The sequence below is a fragment of the Fringilla coelebs genome (assembly GCF_963513975.1).
Source record: "Fringilla coelebs genome assembly, chromosome: 24".
Taxonomy (NCBI): Eukaryota; Metazoa; Chordata; class Aves; order Passeriformes; family Fringillidae; genus Fringilla; species Fringilla coelebs.
In genome coordinates this window covers 1,405,133-1,425,235 of record NC_140050.1, presented here as the reverse complement: position 1 = coordinate 1,425,235, position 20,103 = coordinate 1,405,133, and positions in this window count along the sequence as shown.

Below are 20,103 nucleotides of genomic sequence, written 5' to 3'. Positions count from 1 at the left end.
GTGAGTTTTCTTTCCCAGGGAAAAAGCCTGTAAAATGGTTTAGGTTAATGCCGCCTTTAATAGGCGGGTGCCACCTGGAGATCAGCCTCTCGCAGGATGCCTCCCAGACGCAAGGTGGGACCAGTTCCAACTTGGTCTGGTTTGAGAGTGTCAAGTGGGTCCTGAAAACTGACACCCAGAACAGTGGCTTGTGAGTTTTGTTTCCCAGGGAAAAAACCAGTACAATGGTTCAGGGTCCTGCGGCCTTAAATTGCGGGGTGCCTCCTGGAATACCGCATCTCGCAGGATGCCTCCCAGATGCAAGGTGTCACCAGTGCACACTTGGTCTGGTTTGAGAGTGTCAAGTGGGTCCTGAAAACTGACACCCAGAACAGTGGCTTGTGAGTTTTGTTTCCCAGGGAAAAAGCCTGTACAATTGTTCAGTGTCGTACGGACTTAAATTGCCGGGTGCCTCCTGGAATTCCGCCTCTCGCAGGATGCCTCCCAGACGCAAGGTGGCACCAGTGCCAACTTGGTCTGCTTTGAGAGTGCCAAGTGTGTCCTGAAAACTGACACCCAGAACAGTGGCTTGTGAGTTTTGTTTCCCAGGGAAAAAGCCTGTACAATGGTTCAGGGTCCTGCGGCCTTAAATTGCCAGATGCCTCCTGGAATTCCGCATCTCGCCAGATGTTTCCCAGACGCTAAGGAACACCAGTGTTTACTTGGTCTGGCTTGAGAGTGTCAAGTGGGTCCTGCAAACTGACAACCCAGAACAGTGGCTTGTGAGTTTTGTTTCCCAGGGAAAAAGCCTGTACAATGGTTCAGGGGCCTGAGGCCTTAAATTGCCGGGTGCCTCCTGGAATTGCGCCTCTCGCAGGATGCGTCCCAGACGCAAGGTGGCACCAGTGCCAACTTGGTCTGGTTTGAGAGTGCCAGGTGGCTCCTGCAAACTGACACCCAGAACAGTGGCTTGTGAGTTTTGTTTCCCAGGGAAAAAGCCTGTAAAATGGTTTAGGTTAATGCCGCCTTTAATAGCCGGGTGCCACCTGGAGATCCGCCTCTCGCAGGATGCCTGCCAGATGCAAGGTGGCACCAGTGCCAACTTGGTCTGGTTTGAGAGTGCCAAGTGGGTCCTGCAAACTGACACCCAGAACAGTGGCTTGTGAGTTTTGTTTCCCAGGGAAAAAGCCTGTACAATGGTTCAGGGGCCTGCGGCCTTAAATTGCCGGGTGACTCCTGGAATTCCGCATCACGCCAGATGTTACCCAGACGCTAAGCAACACCAGTGCCAACTTGGTCTGGTTTGAGAGTGCAAAGTGGGTCCTGAAAACTGACACCTAGAACAGTGGCTTGTGAGTTTTGTTTCCCAGGGAAAAAGCCTGTACAATGGTTCAGGGGCCTGCGGCTTTAAATATCCGGGCGCCTCCTGGAATTCCGCCTCTTGCAGGATGCCTCCCAGACGCAAGGTGGCACCAGTGCCAACTTGGTCTGGTTTGAGAGTGCCAAGTGGGTCCTGCAAACTGACACCCAGAACAGTGGCTTGTGAGTTTTGTTTCCCAGGGAAAAAGCCTGTACAATGGTTCAGGGGCCTGAGGCCTTAAATTGCCGGGTGCCTCCTGGAATTCGGCCGCTCGCAGGATGTCTCCCAGACGCAAGGTGGCACCAGTGCCAACTTGGTCTGGTTTAAGAGTGCCAAGTGTGTCCTGAAAACTGACACCCAGAACAGTGGCTTGTGAGTTTTGTTTCCCAGGGAAAAAGCCTGTACAATGGTTCAGGGGCCTGCGGCCTTAAATTGCCGGGTGCCTCCTGGAATTCCGCATCTTGCCAGATGTTTCCCAGACGCTAAGCAACACCAGTGCCAACTTGGTCTGGTTTAAGAGTGTCAAGTGAGTCCTGAAAAATGACAACCCAGAACAGTGGCTTGTGAGTTTTGTTTCCCAGGGAAAAAACCTGTACAATGGTTCAGGGGCCTGAGGCCTTAAATTGCCGGGTGCCTCCTGGAATTGCGCCTCTCGCAGGATGCCTCCCAGACGCAAGGTGGCACCAGTGCCAACTTGGTCTGGTTTGAGAGTGCCAAGTGTGTCCTGCAAACTGACACCTAGAACAGTGGCTTGTGAGTTTTGTTTCCCAGGGAAAAAGCCTGTAAAATGGTTCAGGGTCCTGCGGCCTTAAATTGCCGGGTGCCTCCTGGAATTCCGCCTCTCGCAGGATGCCTCCAAGACACAAGGTGGCACCAGTGCCAACTTGGTCTGGTTTAAGAGTGCCATGTGGGTCCTGAAAACTGACACCCAGAACAGTGGCTTGTGAGTTTTGTTTCCCAGGGAAAAAGCCTGTACAATGGTTCAGGGTCCTGCGGCTTTAAATATCCGGGTGCCTCCTGGAATTGCGCCTCTCGCAGGATGCCTCCCAGACGCAAGGTGGCACCAGTGCCAACTTGGTCTGGTTTGAGAGTGCCAAGTGGGTCCTGCAAACTGACACCCAGAACAGTGGCTTGTGAGTTTTGTTTCCCAGGGAAAAAGCCTGTACAATGGTTCAGGGTCCTGCGGCCTTAAATTGCCGGGTGACTCCTGGAATTCCGCATCACGCCAGATGTTACCCAGACGCTAAGCAACACCAGTGCCAACTTGGTCTGGTTTGAGAGTGCCAAGTGGGTCCTGCAAACTGACACCCAGAACAGTGGCTTGTGAGTTTTGTTTCCCAGGGAAAAAGCCTGTACAATGGTTCAGGGGCCTGAGGCCTTAAATTGCCGGGTGCCTCCTTGAATTGCGCCTCTCGCAGGATGCCTCCCAGACGCAAGGTGGCACCAGTGCCAACTTGGTCTGGTTTGAGAGTGCCAGGTGGCTCCTGCAAACTGACACCCAGAACAGTGGCTTGTGAGTTTTCTTTCCCAGGGAAAAAGCCTGTAAAATGGTTTAGGTTAATGTCGCCTTTAATAGCCGGGTGCCACCTGGAATTCGGCCTCTCGCAGGATGCCTCCCAGACACAAGGAGGCACCAATGTCAACTTGGTCTGGTTTAAGAGTGCCAAGTGTGTCCTGAAAACTGACACCCAGAACAGTGGCTTGTGAGTTTTGTTTCCCAGGGAAAAAGCCTGTAGAGTGGTTCAGGGGCTTGAGGCCTTAAATTGCCGGGTGCCTCCTTGAATTCGGCCTCTCGCAGGATGCCGCCCAGACGCAAGGTGTCACCAGTGCAAACTTGTTCTGCTTTGAGAGTGTCAAGTGTGTCCTTAAAACTGACACCCCGAACAGTGGCTTGTGAGTTTTGTTTCCCAGGGAAAAAGCCTGTACAATGGTTCAGGGGCCTGCGGCCTTAAATTGCCGGGTGCCTCCTGGAATTCTGCCTCTCGCAGGATGCCTCCCAGACGCAAGGTGGCACCAGTGCCAACTTGGTCTGGTTTGAGAGTGCCAAGTGTGTCCTGAAAACTGACACCCAGAACAGTGGCTTGTGAGTTTTGTTTCCCAGGGAAAAAGCCTGTACAATGGTTCAGGGGCCTGAGGCCTTAAATTGCCGGGTGCCTCCTGGAATTCGGCCGCTCGCAGGATGCCTCCCAGACGCAAGGTGGCACCAGTGCCAACTTGGTCTGGTTTAAGAGTGCCAAGTGTGTCCTGAAAACTGACACCCAGAACAGTGGCTTGTGAGTTTTGTTTCCCAGGGAAAAAGCCTGTACAATGGTTCAGGGGCCTGCGGCCTTAAATTGCCGGGTGCCTCCTGGAATTCCGCATCTTGCCAGATGTTTCCCAGACGCTAAGCAACACCAGTGCCAACTTGGTCTGGTTTAAGAGTGTCAAGTGAGTCCTGAAAAATGACAACCCAGAACAGTGGCTTGTGAGTTTTGTTTCCCAGGGAAAAAGCCTGTACAATGGTTCAGGGTCCTGCGGCTTTAAATATCCGGGTGCCTCCTGGAATTGCGCCTCTCGCAGGATGCCTCCCAGACGCAAGGTGGCACCAGTGCCAACTTGGTCTGGTTTGAGAGTGCCAGGTGGCTCCTGCAAACTGACACCCAGAACAGTGGCTTGTGAGTTTTGTTTCCCAGGGAAAAAGCCTGTAAAATGGTTCAGGGGCCTGAGGCCTTAAATTGCCGGGTGCCTCCTGGAGATCCGCCTCTCAAAGGATGCCTCCCAGACGCAAAATGACACCTATGCCAACTTGGTCTGGTTTGAGAGTGCCAGGTGACTCCTGCAAACTGACACCCAGAACAGTGGCTTGTGAGTTTTGTTTCCCAGGGAAAAAGCCTGTACAATGGTTCAGGGGCTTGAGGCCTTAAATTGCCGGGTGCCTCCTGGAATTCGGCCTCTCGCAGGATGCCTCCCAGACGCAAGGTGGCACCAGTTGAAACTTGGTCTGGTTTCAGAGTGCCAAGTGGGTCCTGAAAACTGACACCCAGAACAGTGGCTTGTGAGTTTAGTTTCCCAGGGAAAAAGCCTGTACAATGGTTCAGGGGCCTGAGGCCTTAAATTGCCGGGTGCCTCCTGGAATTCCGCCTCTCGCAGGATGCCTCCCAGACGCAAGGTGGCACCAGTGCCAACTTGGTCTTGTTTGAGAGTGCCAAGTGGGTCCTGCAAACTGACACCCAGAACAGTGGCTTGTGAGTTTTCTTTCCCAGGGAAAAAGCCTGTAAAATGGTTTAGGTTAATGTCGCCTTTAATATCCGGGTGCCACCTGGAGATCCGCCTCTCGCAGGATGCCTCCCAGACGCAAGGTGGCACCAGTGCCAACTTGGTCTGGTTTGAGAGTGTCAAGTGGGTCCTGAAAACTGACACCCAGAACAGTGGCTTGTGAGTTTTGTTTCCCAGGGAAAAAGCCTGTACAATTGTTCAGGGTCCTGCGGACTTAAATTGCCGGGTGCCTCCTGGAATTCCGGCTCTCGCAGGATGCCTCCCAGACGCAAGGTGGCACCAGTGCCAACTTGGTCTGCTTAGAGAGTGTCAAGTGTGTCCTGCAAACTGACTCCCAGAACAGTGGCTTGTGAGTTTTGTTTCCCAGGGAAAAAGCCTGTACAATGGTTCAGGGTCCTGCGGCTTTAAATATCCGGGTGCCTCCTGGAATTGCGCCTCTCGCAGGATGCCTCCCAGACGCAAGGTGGCACCAGTGCCAACTTGGTCTGGTTTGAGAGTGCCAAGTGGGTCCTGCAAACTGACACCCAGAACAGTGGCTTGTGAGTTTTGTTTCCCAGGGAAAAAGCCTGTACAATGGTTCAGGGTCCTGCGGCCTTAAATTGGCGGGTGACTCCTGGAATTCCGCATCACGCCAGATGTTACCCAGACGCTAAGCAACACCAGTGCCAACTTGGTCTGGTTTGAGAGTGCAAAGTGGGTCCTGAAAACTGACACCTAGAACAGTGGCTTGTGAGTTTTGTTTCCCAGGGAAAAAGCCTGTACAATGGTTCAGGGGCCTGAGGCCTTAAATTGCCGGGTGCCTCCTGGAATTCCGCCTCTCGCAGGATGCCTCCAAGACACAAGGTGGCACCAGTGCCAACTTGGTCTGGTTTAAGAGTGCCATGTGGGTCCTGAAAACTGACACCCAGAACAGTGGCTTGTGAGTTTTGTTTCCCAGGGAAAAAGCCTGTACAATGGTTCAGGGTCCTGCGGCTTTAAATATCCGGGCGCCTCCTGGAATTGCGCCTCTTGCAGGATGCCTCCCAGACGCAAGGTGGCACCAGTGCCAACTTGGTCTGGTTTGAGAGTGCCAAGTGGGTCCTGCAAACTGACACCCAGAACAGTGGCTTGTGAGTTTTGTTTCCCAGGGAAAAAGCCTGTACAATGGTTCAGGGGCCTGAGGCCTTAAATTGCAGGGTGCCTCCTTGAATTGCGCCTCTCGCAGGATGCCTCCCAGACGCAAGGTGGCACCAGTGCCAACTTGGTCTGGTTTGAGAGTGCCAGGTGGCTCCTGCAAACTGACACCCAGAACAGTGGCTTGTGAGTTTTCTTTCCCAGGGAAAAAGCCTGTAAAATGGTTTAGGTTAATGTCGCCTTTAATAGCCGGGTGCCACCTGGAGATCCGCCTCTCGCAGGTTGCCTCCCAGACGCAAGGTGGCACCAGTGCCAACTTGGTCTGGTTTGAGAGTGTCAAGTGGGTGCTGAAAACTGACACCCAGAACAGTGGCTTGTGAGTTTGTTTCCCAGGGAAAAAGCCTGTACAATTGTTCAGGGTCCTGCGGACTTAAATTGCCGGGTGCCTCCTGGAATTCCGCCTCTCGCAGGATGCCTCCCAGACCCAAGGTGGCACCAGTGCCAACTTGGTCTGGTTTGAGAGTGCCAAGTGTGTCCTGCAAACTGACACCCAGAACAGTGGCTTGTGAGTTTTGTTTCCCAGGGAAAAAGCCTGTACAATGGTTCAGGGTCCTGCGGCCTTAAATTGCCGGGTGCCTCCTGGAATTCTGCATCTCGCCAGATTTTTCCCAGACGCTAAGCAACACCAGTGCCAACTTGGTCTGGTTTAAGAGTGCCAAGTGGGTCCTGCAAAGTGACACCCAGAACAGTGGCTTGTGAGTTTGTTTCCCAGGGAAAAAGGCTGTACAATGGTTCAGGGGCCTGAGGCCTTAAATTGCCGGGTGCCTCCTGGAATTCGGCCTCTCGCAGGATGCCTCCCAGACACAAGGAGGCACCAATGTCAACTTGGTCTGGTTTAAGAGTGCCAAGTGTGTCCTGAAAACTGACACCCAGAACAGTGGCTTGTGAGTTTTGTTTCCCAGGGAAAAAGCCTGTAGAGTGGTTCAGGGGCTTGAGGCCTTAAATTGCCGGGTGCCTCCTTGAATTCGGCCTCTCGCAGGATGCCGCCCAGACGCAAGGTGTCACCAGTGCAAACTTGTTCTGCTTTGAGAGTGTCAAGTGTGTCCTTAAAACTGACACCCCGAACAGTGGCTTGTGAGTTTTGTTTCCCAGGGAAAAAGCCTGTACAATGGTTCAGGGGCCTGCGGCCTTAAATTGCCGGGTGCCTCCTGGAATTCTGCCTCTCGCAGGATGCCTCCCAGACGCAAGGTGGCACCAGTGCCAACTTGGTCTGGTTTGAGAGTGCCAAGTGTGTCCTGAAAACTTACACCCAGAACAGTGGCTTGTGAGTTTTGCTTCCCAGGGAAAAAGGCTGTACAATGGTTCAGGGTCCTGCGGCCTTAAATTGCCGGGTGCCTCCTGGTATTCCACATCTCGCCAGATGTTTCCCAGACGCTAAGATACACCAGTGCCAACTTGGTCTGGTTTAAGAGTGTCAAGTGGGTCCTGAAAACTGAAAACCCAGAACAGTGGCTTGTGAGTTTTGTTTCCCAGGGAAAAAGCCTGTACAATGGTTCAGGGGCCTGCGGCCTTAAATTGCCGGGTGCCTCCTGGAATTGCGCCTCTCGCAGGATGCGTCCCAGACGCAAGGTGGCACCAGTGCCAACTTGGTCTGGTTTGAGAGTGCCAGGTGGCTCCTGCAAACTGACACCCAGAACAGTGGCTTGTGAGTTTTGTTTCCCAGGGAAAAAGCCTGTAAAATGGTTTAGGTTAATGCCGCCTTTAATAGCCGGGTGCCACCTGGAGATCCGCCTCTCGCAGGATGCCTGCCAGATGCAAGGTGGCACCAGTGCCAACTTGGTCTGGTTTGAGAGTGCCAAGTGGGTCCTGCAAACTGACACCCAGAACAGTGGCTTGTGAGTTTTGTTTCCCAGGGAAAAAGCCTGTACAATGGTTCAGGGTCCTGCGGCCCTAAATTGCCGGGTGACTCCTGGAATTCCGCATCACGCCAGATGTTACCCAGACGCTAAGCAACACCAGTGCCAACTTGGTCTGGTTTGAGAGTGCAAAGTGGGTCCTGAAAACTGACACCTAGAACAGTGGCTTGTGAGTTTTGTTTCCCAGGGAAAAAGCCTGTACAATGGTTCAGGGGCCTGAGGCCTTAAATTGCCGGGTGCCTCCTGGAATTCCGCCTCTCGCAGGATGCCTCCAAGACACAAAGTGGCACCAGTGCCAACTTGGTCTGGTTTAAGAGTGCCATGTGGGTCCTGAAAACTGACACCCAGAACAGTGGCTTGTGAGTTTTGTTTCCCAGGGAAAAAGCCTGTACAATGGTTCAGGGTCCTGCGGCTTTAAATATCCGGGCGCCTCCTGGAATTACGCCTCTTGCAGGATGCCTCCCAGACGCAAGGTGGCACCAGTGCCAACTTGGTCTGGTTTGAGAGTGCCAAGTGGGTCCTGCAAACTGACACCCAGAACAGTGGCTTGTGAGTTTTGTTTCCCAGGGAAAAATCCTGTACAATGGTTCAGGGGCCTGAGGCCTTAAATTGCCGGGTGCCTCCTAGAATTCGGCCGCTCGCAGGATGCCTCCCAGACGCAAGGTGGCACCAGTGCCAACTTGGTCTGGTTTAAGAGTGCCAAGTGTGTCCTGAAAACTGACACCCAGAACAGTGGCTTGTGAGTTTTGTTTCCCAGGGAAAAAGCCTGTACAATGGTTCAGGGGCCTGCGGCCTTAAATTGCCGGGTGCCTCCTGGAACTGCGCCTCTCGCAGGATGTCTCCCAGACGCTAAGCAACACCAGTGCCAACTTGGTCTGGTTTAAGAGTGTCAAGTGAGTCCTGAAAAATGACAACCCAGAACAGTGGCTTGTGAGTTTTGTTTCCCAGGGAAAAAGCCTGTACAATGGTTCAGGGGCCTGAGGCCTTAAATTGCCGGGTGCCTCCTGGAATTGCGCCTCTCGCAGGATGCCTCCCAGACGCAAGGTGGCACCAGTGCCAACTTGGTCTGGTTTGAGAGTGCCAGGTGGCTCCTGCAAACTGACACCCAGAGCAGTGGCTTGTGAGTTTTGTTTCCCAGGGAAAAAGCCTGTAAAATGGTTCAGGGTCCTGCGGCCTTAAATTGCCAGGTGCCTCCTGGAGATCCGCCTCTCACAGGATGCCTCCCAGACGCAACATGACACCTATGCCAACTTGGTCTGGTTTGAGAGTGCCAGGTGGCTCCTGCAAACTGACACCCAGAACAGTGGCTTGTGAGTTTTGTTTCCCAGGGAAAAAGCCTGTACAATGGTTCAGGGGCTTGAGGCCTTAAATTGCCGGGTGCCTCCTGGAATTCGGCCTCTCGCAGGATGCCTCCCAGACGCAAGGTGGCACCAGTTGAAACTTGGTCTGGTTTAAGAGTGCCAAGTGGGTCCTGAAAACTGACACCCAGAACAGTGGCTTGTGAGTTTAGTTTCCCAGGGAAAAAGCCTGTACAATGGTTCAGGGGCCTGAGGCCTTAAATTGCCGGGTGCCTCCTGGAATTCCACCTCTCGCAGGATGCCTCCCAGACGCAAGGTGGCACCAGCGCCAACTTGGTCTTGTTTGAGAGTGCCAAGTGGGTCCTGCAAACTGACACCCAGAACAGTGGCTTGTGAGTTTTGTTTCCCAGGGAAAAAGCCTGTAAAATGGTTTAGGTTAATGTCGCCTTTAATAGCCGGGTGCCACCTGGAGATCCGCCTCTCGCAGGATGCCTCCCAGACGCAAGGTGGCACCAGTGCCAACTTGGTCTGCTTTGAGAGTGTCAAGTGGGTCCTGCAAACTGACACCCAGAACAGTGGCTTGTGAGTTTTGTTTCCCAGGGAAAAAGCCTGTACAATGGTTCAGGGTCCTGCGGCCTTAAATTGCAGGGTGCCTCCTGGAATTGCGCCTCTCGCAGGATGCCTCCCAGACGCAAGGTGGCACCAGTGCCAACTTGGTCTGGTTTGAGAGTGCCAAGTGGGTCCTGCAAACTGACACCCAGAACAGTGGCTTGTGAGTTTTGTTTCCCAGGGAAAAAGCCTGTACAATGGTTCAGGGTCCTGCGGCCTTAAATTGCCGGGTGACTCCTGGAATTCCGCATCACGCCAGATGTTACCCAGACGCTAAGCAACACCAGTGCCAACTTGGTCTGGTTTGAGAGTGCAAAGTGGGTCCTGAAAACTGACACCTAGAAAAGTGGCTTGTGAGTTTTGTTTCCCAGGGAAAAAGCCTGTACAATGGTTCAGGGGCCTGAGACCTTAAATTGCCGGGTGCCTCCTGGAATTCCGCCTCTCGCAGGATGCCTCCCAGACACAAGGTGGCACCAGTGCCAACTTGGTCTGGTTTAAGAGTGCCATGTGGATCCTGAAAACTGACACCCAGAACAGTGGCTTGTGAGTTTTGTTTCCCAGGGAAAAAGCCTTTACAATGGTTCAGGGTCCTGCGGCTTTAAATATCCGGGTGCCTCCTGGAATTGCGCCTCTCGCAGGATGCCTCCCAGACGCAAGGTGGCACCAGTGCCAACTTGGTCTGGTTTGAGAGTGCCAAGTGGGTCCTGCAAACTGACACCCAGAACAGTGGCTTGTGAGTTTTGTTTCCCAGGGAAAAAGCCTGTACAATGGTTCAGGGTCCTGCGGCCTTAAATTGGCGGGTGACTCCTGGAATTCCGCATCACGCCAGATGTTACCCAGACGCTAAGCAACACCAGTGCCAACTTGGTCTGGTTTGAGAGTGCAAAGTGGGTCCTGAAAACTGACACCTAGAACAGTGGCTTGTGAGTTTTGTTTCCCAGGGAAAAAGCCTGTACAATGGTTCAGGGGCCTGAGGCCTTAAATTGCCGGGTGCCTCCTGGAATTCCGCCTCTCGCAGGATGCCTCCAAGACACAAGGTGGCACCAGTGCCAACTTGGTCTGGTTTAAGAGTGCCATGTGGGTCCTGAAAACTGACACCCAGAACAGTGGCTTGTGAGTTTTGTTTCCCAGGGAAAAAGCCTGTACAATGGTTCAGGGGCCTGAGACCTTAAATTGCCGGGCGCCTCCTGGAATTCCGCCTCTCGCAGGATGCTTCCAAGACACAAGGTGGCACCAGTGCCAACTTGGTCTGGTTTAAGAGTGCCATGTGGGTCCTGAAAACTGACACCCAGAACAGTGGCTTGTGAGTTTTGTTTCCCAGGGAAAAAGCCTGTACAATGGTTCAGGGTCCTGCGGCTTTAAATATCCGGGTGCCTCCTGGAATTTCGCCTCTCGCAGGATGCCTCCCAGACGCAAGGTGGCACCAGTGCCAACTTGGTCTGGTTTGAGAGTGCCAAGTGGGTCCTGCAAACTGACACCCAGAACAGTGGCTTGTGAGTTTTGTTTCCCAGGGAAAAAGCCTGTACAATGGTTCAGGGTCCTGCGGCCTTAAATTGCCGGGTGACTCCTGGAATTCCGCATCACGCCAGATGTTACCCAGACGCTAAGCAACACCAGTGCCAACTTGGTCTGGTTTGAGAGTGCAAAGTGGGTCCTGAAAACTGACACCCAGAACAGTGGCTTGTGAGTTTTGTTTCCCAGGGAAAAAGCCTGTACAATGGTTCAGGGGCCTGAGGCCTTAAATTGCAGGGTGCCTCCTTGAATTGCGCCTCTCGCAGGATGCCTCCAAGACGCAAGGTGGCACCAGTGCCAACTTGGTCTGGTTTGAGAGTGCCAGGTGGCTCCTGCAAACTGACACCCAGAACAGTGGCTTGTGAGTTTTCTTTCCCAGGGAAAAAGCCTGTAAAATGGTTTAGGTTAATGTCGCCTTTAATAGCCGGGTGCCACCTGGAGATCCGCCTCTCGCAGGTTGCCTCCCAGACGCAAGGTGGCACCAGTGCCAACTTGGTCTGGTTTGAGAGTGTCAAGTGGGTCCTGAAAACTGACACCCAGAACAGTGGCTTGTGAGTTTGTTTCCCAGGGAAAAAGCCTGTACAATTGTTCAGGGTCCTGCGGACTTAAATTGCCGGGTGCCTCCTGGAATTCCGCCTCTCGCAGGATGCCTCCCAGACGCAAGGTGGCACCAGTGCCAACTTGGTCTGGTTTGAGAGTGCCAAGTGTGTCCTGCAAACTGACACCCAGAACAGTGGCTTGTGAGTTTTGTTTCCCAGGGAAAAAGCCTGTACAATGGTTCAGGGTCCTGCGGCCTTAAATTGCCGGGTGCCTCCTGGAATTCTGCATCTCGCCAGATTTTTCCCAGACGCTAAGCAACACCAGTGCCAACTTGGTCTGGTTTAAGAGTGCCAAGTGGGTCCTGCAAAGTGACACCCAGAACAGTGGCTTGTGAGTTTGTTTCCCAGGGAAAAAGGCTGTAAAATGGTTCAGGGGCCTGAGGCCTTAAATTGCCGGGTGCCTCCTGGTATTCGGCCTCTCGCAGGATGCCTCCCAGACACAAGGAGGAACCAATGTCAACTTGGTCTGGTTTAAGAGTGCCAAGTGTGTCCTGAAAACTGACACCCAGAACAGTGGCTTGTGAGTTTTGTTTCCCAGGGAAAAAGCCTGTAGAGTGGTTCAGGGGCTTGAGGCCTTAAATTGCCGGGTGCCTCCTTGAATTCGGCCTCTCGCAGGATGCCGCCCAGACGCAAGGTGTCACCAGTGCAAACTTGTTCTGCTTTGAGAGTGTCAAGTGGGTCCTGCAAACTGACAACCCAGAACAGTGGCTTGTGAGTTTTGTTTCCCAGGGAAAAAGCCTGTACAATTGTTCAGGGGCCTGCGGCCTTAAATTGCCGGGTGCCTCCTGGAATTGCGCCTCTCGCAGGATGCCTCCCAGACGCAAGGTGGCACCAGTGCCAACTTGGTCTGGTTTGAGAGTGCCAGGTGGCTCCTGCAAACTGACACCCAGAACAGTGGCTTGTGAGTTTTGTTTCCCAGGGAAAAAGCCTGTAAAATGGTTTAGGTTAATGCCGCCTTTAAAAGCCGGGTGCCACCTGGAGATCCGCCTCTCGCAGGATGCCTCCCAGACGCAAGGTGGCACCAGTGCCAACTTGGTCTGCTTTGAGAGTGTCAAGTGGGTCCTGAAAACTGACACCCAGAACAGTGGCTTGTGAGTTTTGTTTCCCAGGGAAAAAGCCTGTACAATGGTTCAGGGTCCTGCGGCCTTAAATTGCAGGGTGCCTCCTGGAATTGCGCCTCTTGCAGAATGCCTCCCAGACGCAAGGTGGCACCAGTGCCAACTTGGTCTGGTTTGAGAGTGCCAAGTGGGTCCTGCAAACTGACACCCAGAACAGTGGCTTGTGAGTTTTGTTTCCCAGGGAAAAAGCCTGTACAATGGTTCAGGGTCCTGCGGCCTTAAATTGCCGGGTGACTCCTGGAATTCCGCATCACGCCAGATGTTACCCAGACGCTAAGCAACACCAGTGCCAACTTGGTCTGGTTTGAGAGTGCAAAGTGGGTCCTGAAAACTGACACCTAGAAAAGTGGCTTGTGAGTTTTGTTTCCCAGGGAAAAAGCCTGTACAATGGTTCAGGGGCCTGAGGCCTTAAATTGCCGGGTGCCTCCTGGAATTGCGCCTCTCGCAGGATGCCTCCCAGACACAAGGTGGCACCAGTGCCAACTTGGTCTGGTTTAAGTGTGCCATGTGGGTCCTGAAAACTGACACCCAGAACAGTGGCTTGTGAGTTTTGTTTCCCAGGGAAAAAGCCTGTACAATGGTTCAGGGTCCTGCGGCTTTAAATATCCGGGTGCCTCCTGGAATTGCGCCTCTCGCAGGATGCCTCCCAGACGCAAGGTGGCACCAGTGCCAACTTGGTCTGGTTTGAGAGTGCCAAGTGGGTCCTGCAAACTGACACCCAGAACAGTGGCTTGTGAGTTTTGTTTCCCAGGGAAAAAGCCTGTACAATGGTTCAGGGTCCTGCGGCTTTAAATATCCGGGTGCCTCCTGGAATTGCGCCTCTCGCAGGATGCCTCCCAGACGCAAGGTGGCACCAGTGCCAACTTGGTCTGGTTTGAGAGTGCCAAGTGGGTCCTGCAAACTGACACCCAGAACAGTGGCTTGTGAGTTTTGTTTCCCAGGGAAAAAGCCTGTACAATGGTTCAGGGTCCTGCGGCCTTAAATTGCCGGGTGCCTCCTGGAATTCCGCATCACGCCAGATGTTACCCAGACGCTAAGCAACACCAGTGCCAACTTGGTCTGGTTTGAGAGTGCAAAGTGGGTCCTGAAAACTGACACCTAGAACAGTGGCTTGTGAGTTTTGTTTCCCAGGGAAAAAGCCTGTACAATGGTTCAGGGGCCTGAGGCCTTAAATTGCCGGGTGCCTCCTTGAATTCCGCCTCTCGCAGGATGCCTCCAAGACACAAGGTGGCACCAGTGCCAACTTGGTCTGGTTTAAGAGTGCCATGTGGGTCCTGAAAACTGACACCCAGAACAGTGGCTTGTGAGTTTTGTTTCCCAGGGAAAAAGCCTGTACAATGGTTCAGGGTCCTGCGGCTTTAAATATCCGGGCGCCTCCTGGAATTGCGCCTCTTGCAGGATGCCTCCCAGACGCAAGGTGGCACCAGTGCCAACTTGGTCTGGTTTGAGAGTGCCAAGTGGGTCCTGCAAACTGACACCCAGAACAGTGGCTTGTGAGTTTTGTTTCCCAGGGAAAAAGCCTGTACAATGGTTCAGGGGCCTGAGGCCTTAAATTGCAGGGTGCCTCCTTGAATTGCTCCTCTCGCAGGATGCCTCCCAGACGCAAGGTGGCACCAGTGCCAACTTGGTCTGGTTTGAGAGTGCCAGGTGGCTCCTGCAAACTGACACCCAGAACAGTGGCTTGTGAGTTTTCTTTCCCAGGGAAAAAGCCTGTACAATGGTTCAGGTTAATGACGCCTTTAATAGCCGGGTGCCACCTGGAGATCCGCCTCTCGCAGGTTGTCTCCCAGACGCAAGGTGGCACCAGTGCCAACTTGGTCTGGTTTGAGAGTGTCAAGTGGGTCCTGAAAACTGACACCCAGAACAGTGGCTTGTGAGTTTGTTTCCCAGGGAAAAAGCCTGTACAATTGTTCAGGGTCCTGCGGACTTAAATTGCCGGGTGCCTCCTGGAATTCCGCCTCTCGCAGGATGCCTCCCAGACGCAAGGTGGCACCAGTGCCAACTTGGTCTGGTTTGAGAGTGCCAAGTGTGTCCTGAAAACTGACACCCAGAACAGTGGCTTGTGAGTTTTGCTTCCCAGGGAAAAAGCCTGTACAATGGTTCAGGGTCCTGCGGCCTTAAATTGCCGGGTGCCTCCTGGTATTCCACATCTCGCCAGATGTTTCCCAGACGCTAAGCAACACCAGTGCCAACTTGGTCTGGTTTAAGAGTGTCAAGTGGGTCCTGAAAACTGAAAACCCAGAACAGTGGCTTGTGAGTTTTGTTTCCCAGGGAAAAAGCCTGTACAATGGTTCAGGGGCCTGAGGCCTTAAATTGCCGGGTGCCTCCTGGAATTGCGCCTCTCGCAGGATGCCTCCCAGACGCAAGGTGGCACCAGTGCCAACTTGGTCTGGTTTGAGAGTGCCAGGTGGCTCCTGCAAACTGACACCCAGAACAGTGGCTTGTGAGTTTTCTTTCCCAGGGAAAAAGCCTGTAAAATGGTTTAGGTTAATGCCGCCTTTAATAGGCGGGTGCCACCTGGAGATCCGCCTCTCGCAGGATGCCTCCCAGACGCAAGGTGGGACCAGTTCCAACTTGGTCTGGTTTGAGAGTGTCAAGTGGGTCCTGAAAACTGACACCCAGAACAGTGGCTTGTGAGTTTTGTTTCCCAGGGAAAAAGACTGTACAATGGTTCAGGGTCCTGCGGCCTTTAATTGCGGGGTGCCTCCTGGAATACCGCATCTCGCAGGATGCCTCCCAGACGCAAGGTGTCACCAGTGCCAACTTGGTCTGGTTTGAGAGTGTCAAGTGGGTCCTGAAAACTGACACCCAGAACAGTGGCTTGTGAGTTTTGTTTCCCAGGGAAAAAGCCTGTACAATTGTTCAGTGTCGTACGGACTTAAATTGCCGGGTGCCTCCTGGAATTCCGCCTCTCGCAGGATGCCTCCCAGACGCAAGGTGGCACCAGTGCCAACTTGGTCTGCTTTGAGAGTGCCAAGTGTGTCCTGCAAACTGACACCCAGAACAGTGGCTTGTGAGTTTTGTTTCCCAGGGAAAAAGCCTGTACAATGGTTCAGGGTCCTGCGGCCTTAAATTGCCAGGTGCCTCCTGGAATTCCGCATCTCGCCAGATGTTTCCCAGACGCTAAGCAACACCAGTGTTTACTTGGTCTGGCTTGAGAGTGTCAAGTGGGTCCTGCAAACTGACAACCCAGAACAGTGGCTTCTGAGTTTTGTTTCCCAGGGAAAAAGCCTGTACAATGGTTCAGGGGCCTGCGGCCTTAAATTGCCGGGTGCCTCCTGGAATTGCGCCTCTCGCAGGATGCGTCCCAGACGCAAGGTGGCACCAGTGCCAACTTGGTCTGGTTTGAGAGTGCCAGGTGGCTCCTGCAAACTGACACCCAGAACAGTGGCTTGTGAGTTTTCTTTCCCAGGGAAAAAATCTGTAAAATGGTTTAGGTTAATGCCGCCTTTAATAGCCGGGTGCCACCTGGAGATCCGCCTCTCGCAGGATGCCTCCCAGACGCAAGGTGGCACCAGTGCCAACTTGGTCTGCTTTGAGAGTGTCAAGTGGGTCCTGCAAACTGACACCCAGAACAGTGGCTTGTGAGTTTTGTTTCCCAGGGAAAAAGCCTGTACAATGGTTCAGGGTCCTGCGGCCTTAAATTGCAGGGTGCCTCCTGGGATTGCGCCTCTCGCAGGATGCCTCCCAGACGCAAGGTGGCACCAGTGCCAACTTGGTCTGGTTTGAGAGTGCCAAGTGGGTCCTGCAAACTGACACCCAGAACAGTGGCTTGTGAGTTTTGTTTCCCAGGGAAAAAGCCTGTACAATGGTTCAGGGTCCTGCGGCCTTAAATTGCCGGGTGACTCCTGGAATTCCGCATCACGCCAGATGTTACCCAGACGCTAAGCAACACCAGTGCCAACTTGGTCTGGTTTGAGAGTGCAAAGTGGGTCCTGAAAACTGACACCTAGAAAAGTGGCTTGTGAGTTTTGTTTCCCAGGGAAAAAGCCTGTACAATGGTTCAGGGGCCTGAGGCCTTAAATTGCCGGGTGCCTCCTGGAATTGCGCCTCTCGCAGGATGCCTCCCAGACACAAGGTGGCACCAGTGCCAACTTGGTCTGGTTTAAGTGTGCCATGTGGGTCCTGAAAACTGACACCCAGAACAGTGGCTTGTGAGTTTTGTTTCCCAGGGAAAAAGCCTGTACAATGGTTCAGGGTCCTGCGGCTTTAAATATCCGGGTGCCTCCTGGAATTGCGCCTCTCGCAGGAGGCCTCCCAGACGCAAGGTGGCACCAGTGCCAACTTGGTCTGGTTTGAGAGTGCCAAGTGTGTCCTGCAAACTGACACCCAGAACAGTGGCTTGTGAGTTTTGCTTCCCAGGGAAAAAGCCTGTACAATGGTTCAGGGTCCTGCGGCCTTAAATTGCCGGGTGCCTCCTGGTATTCCACATCTCGCCAGATGTTTCCCAGACGCTAAGCAACCCCAGTGCCAACTTGGTCTGGTTTAAGAGTGTCATGTGGGTCCTGAAAACTGAAAACCCAGAACAGTGGCTTGTGAGTTTTGTTTCCCAGGGAAAAAGCCTGTACAATGGTTCAGGGGCCTGAGGCCTTAAATTGCCGGGTGCCTCCTGGAATTGCGCCTCTCGCAGGATGCCTCCCAGACGCAAGGTGGCACCAGTGCCAACTTGGTCTGGTTTGAGAGTGCCAGGTGGCTCCTGCAAACTGACACCCAGAACAGTGGCTTGTGAGTTTTGTTTCCCAGGGAAAAAGCCTGTAAAATGGTTTAGGTTAATGCCGCCTTTAATAGGCGGGTGCCACCTGGAGATCCGCCTCTCGCAGGATGCCTCCCAGACGCAAGGTGGGACCAGTGCCAACTTGGTCTGGTTTGAGAGTGTCAAGTGGGTCCTGAAAACTGACACCCAGAACAGTGGCTTGTGAGTTTTGTTTCCCAGGGAAAAAGCCTGTACAATGGTTCAGGGTCCTGCGGCCTTAAATTGCGGGGTGCCTCCTGGAATACCGCATCTCGCAGGATGCCTCCCAGACGCAAGGTGTCACCAGTGCCAACTTGGTCTGGTTTGAGAGTGTCAAGTGGGTCCTGAAAACTGACACCCAGAACAGTGGCTTGTGAGTTTTGTTTCCCAGGGAAAAAGCCTGTACAATTGTTCAGTGTCGTACGGACTTAAATTGCCGGGTGCCTCCTGGAATTCCGCCTCTCGCAGGATGCCTCCCAGACGCAAGGTGGCACCAGTGCCAACTTGGTCTGCTTTGAGAGTGCCAAGTGTGTCCTGAAAACTGACACCCAGAACAGTGGCTTGTGAGTTTTGTTTCCCAGGGAAAAAGCCTGTACAATGGTTCAGGGTCCTGCGGCCTTAAATTGCCAGGTGCCTCCTGGAATTCCGCATCTCGCCAGATGTTTCCCAGACGCTAAGCAACACCAGTGTTTACTTGGTCTGGCTTGAGAGTGTCAAGTGGGTCCTGCAAAATGACAACCCAGAACAGTGGCTTGTGAGTTTTGTTTCCCAGGGAAAAAGCCTGTACAATGGTTCAGGGGCCTGCGGCCTTAAATTGCCGGGTGCCTCCTGGAATTGCGCCTCTCGCAGGATGCGTCCCAGACGCAAGGTGGCACCAGTGCCAACTTGGTCTGGTTTGAGAGTGCCAGGTGGCTCCTGCAAACTGACACCCAGAACAGTGGCTTGTGAGTTTTCTTTCCCAGGGAAAAAGCCTGTAAAATGGTTTAGGTTAATGCCGCCTTTAATAGCCGGGCGCCACCTGGAGATCCGCCTCTCGCAGGATGCCTCCCAGACGCAAGGTGGCACCAGTGCCAACTTGGTCTGCTTTGAGAGTGTCAAGTGGGTCCTGCAAACTGACACCCAGAACAGTGGCTTGTGAGTTTTGTTTCCCAGGGAAAAAGCCTGTACAATGGTTCAGGGTCCTGCGGCCTTAAATTGCAGGGTGCCTCCTGGGATTGCGCCTCTAGCAGGATGCCTCCCAGACGCAAGGTGGCACCAGTGCCAACTTGGTCTGGTTTGAGAGTGCCAAGTGGGTCCTGCAAACTGACACCCAGAACAGTGGGTGTGAGTTTTGTTTCCCAGGGAAAAAGCCTGTACAATGGTTCAGGGTCCTGCGGCCTTAAATTGCCGGGTGACTCCTGGAATTCCGCATCACGCCAGATGTTACCCAGACGCTAAGCAACACCAGTGCCAACTTGGTCTGGTTTGAGAGTGTAAAGTGGGTCCTGAAAACTGACACCTAGAAAAGTGGCTTGTGAGTTTTGTTTCCCAGGGAAAAAGCCTGTACAATGGTTCAGGGGCCTGAGACCTTAAATTGCTGGGTGCCTCCTGGAATTCCGCCTCTCGCAGGATGCCTCCCAGACACAAGGTGGCACCAGTGCCAACTTGGTCTGGTTTAAGTGTGCCATGTGGGTCCTGAAAACTGACACCCAGAACAGTGGCTTGTGAGTTTTGTTTCCCAGGGAAAAAGCCTGTACAATGGTTCAGGGTCCTGCGGCTTTAAATATCCGGGTGCCTCCTGGAATTGCGCCTCTCGCAGGATGCCTCCCAGACGCAAGGTGGCACCAGTGCCAACTTGGTCTGGTTTGAGAGTGCCAAGTGGGTCCTGCAAACTGACACCCAGAACAGTGGCTTGTGAGTTTTGTTTCCCAGGGAAAAAGCCTGTACAATGGTTCAGGGTCCTGCGGCTTTAAATATCCGGGTGCCTCCTGGAATTGCGCCTCTCGCAGGATGCCTCCCAGACGCAAGGTGGCACCAGTGCCAACTTGGTCTGGTTTGAGAGTGCCAAGTGGGTCCTGCAAACTGACACCCAGAACAGTGGCTTGTGAGTTTTGTTTCCCAGGGAAAAAGCCTGTACAATGGTTCAGGGTCCTGCGGCCTTAAATTGCCGGGTGCCTCCTGGAATTCCGCATCACGCCATATGTTACCCAGACGCTAAGCAACACCAGTGCCAACTTGGTCTGGTTTGAGAGTGCAAAGTGGGTCCTGAAAACTGACACCTAGAACAGTGGCTTGTGAGTTTTGTTTCCTAGGGAAAAAGCCTGTACAATGGTTCAGGGGCCTGAGGCCTTAAATTGCCGGGTGCCTCCTTGAATTCCGCCTCTCGCAGGATGCCTCCAAGACACAAGGTGGCACCAGTGCCAACTTGGTCTGGTTTAAGAGTGCCATGTGGGTCCTGAAAACTGACACCCAGAACAGTGGCTTGTGAGTTTTGTTTCCCAGGGAAAAAGCCTGTACAATGGTTCAGGGTCCTGCGGCTTTAAATATCCGGGCGCCTCCTGGAATTGCGCCTCTTGCAGGATGCCTCCCAGACGCAAGGTGGCACCAGTGCCAACTTGGTCTGGTTTGAGAGT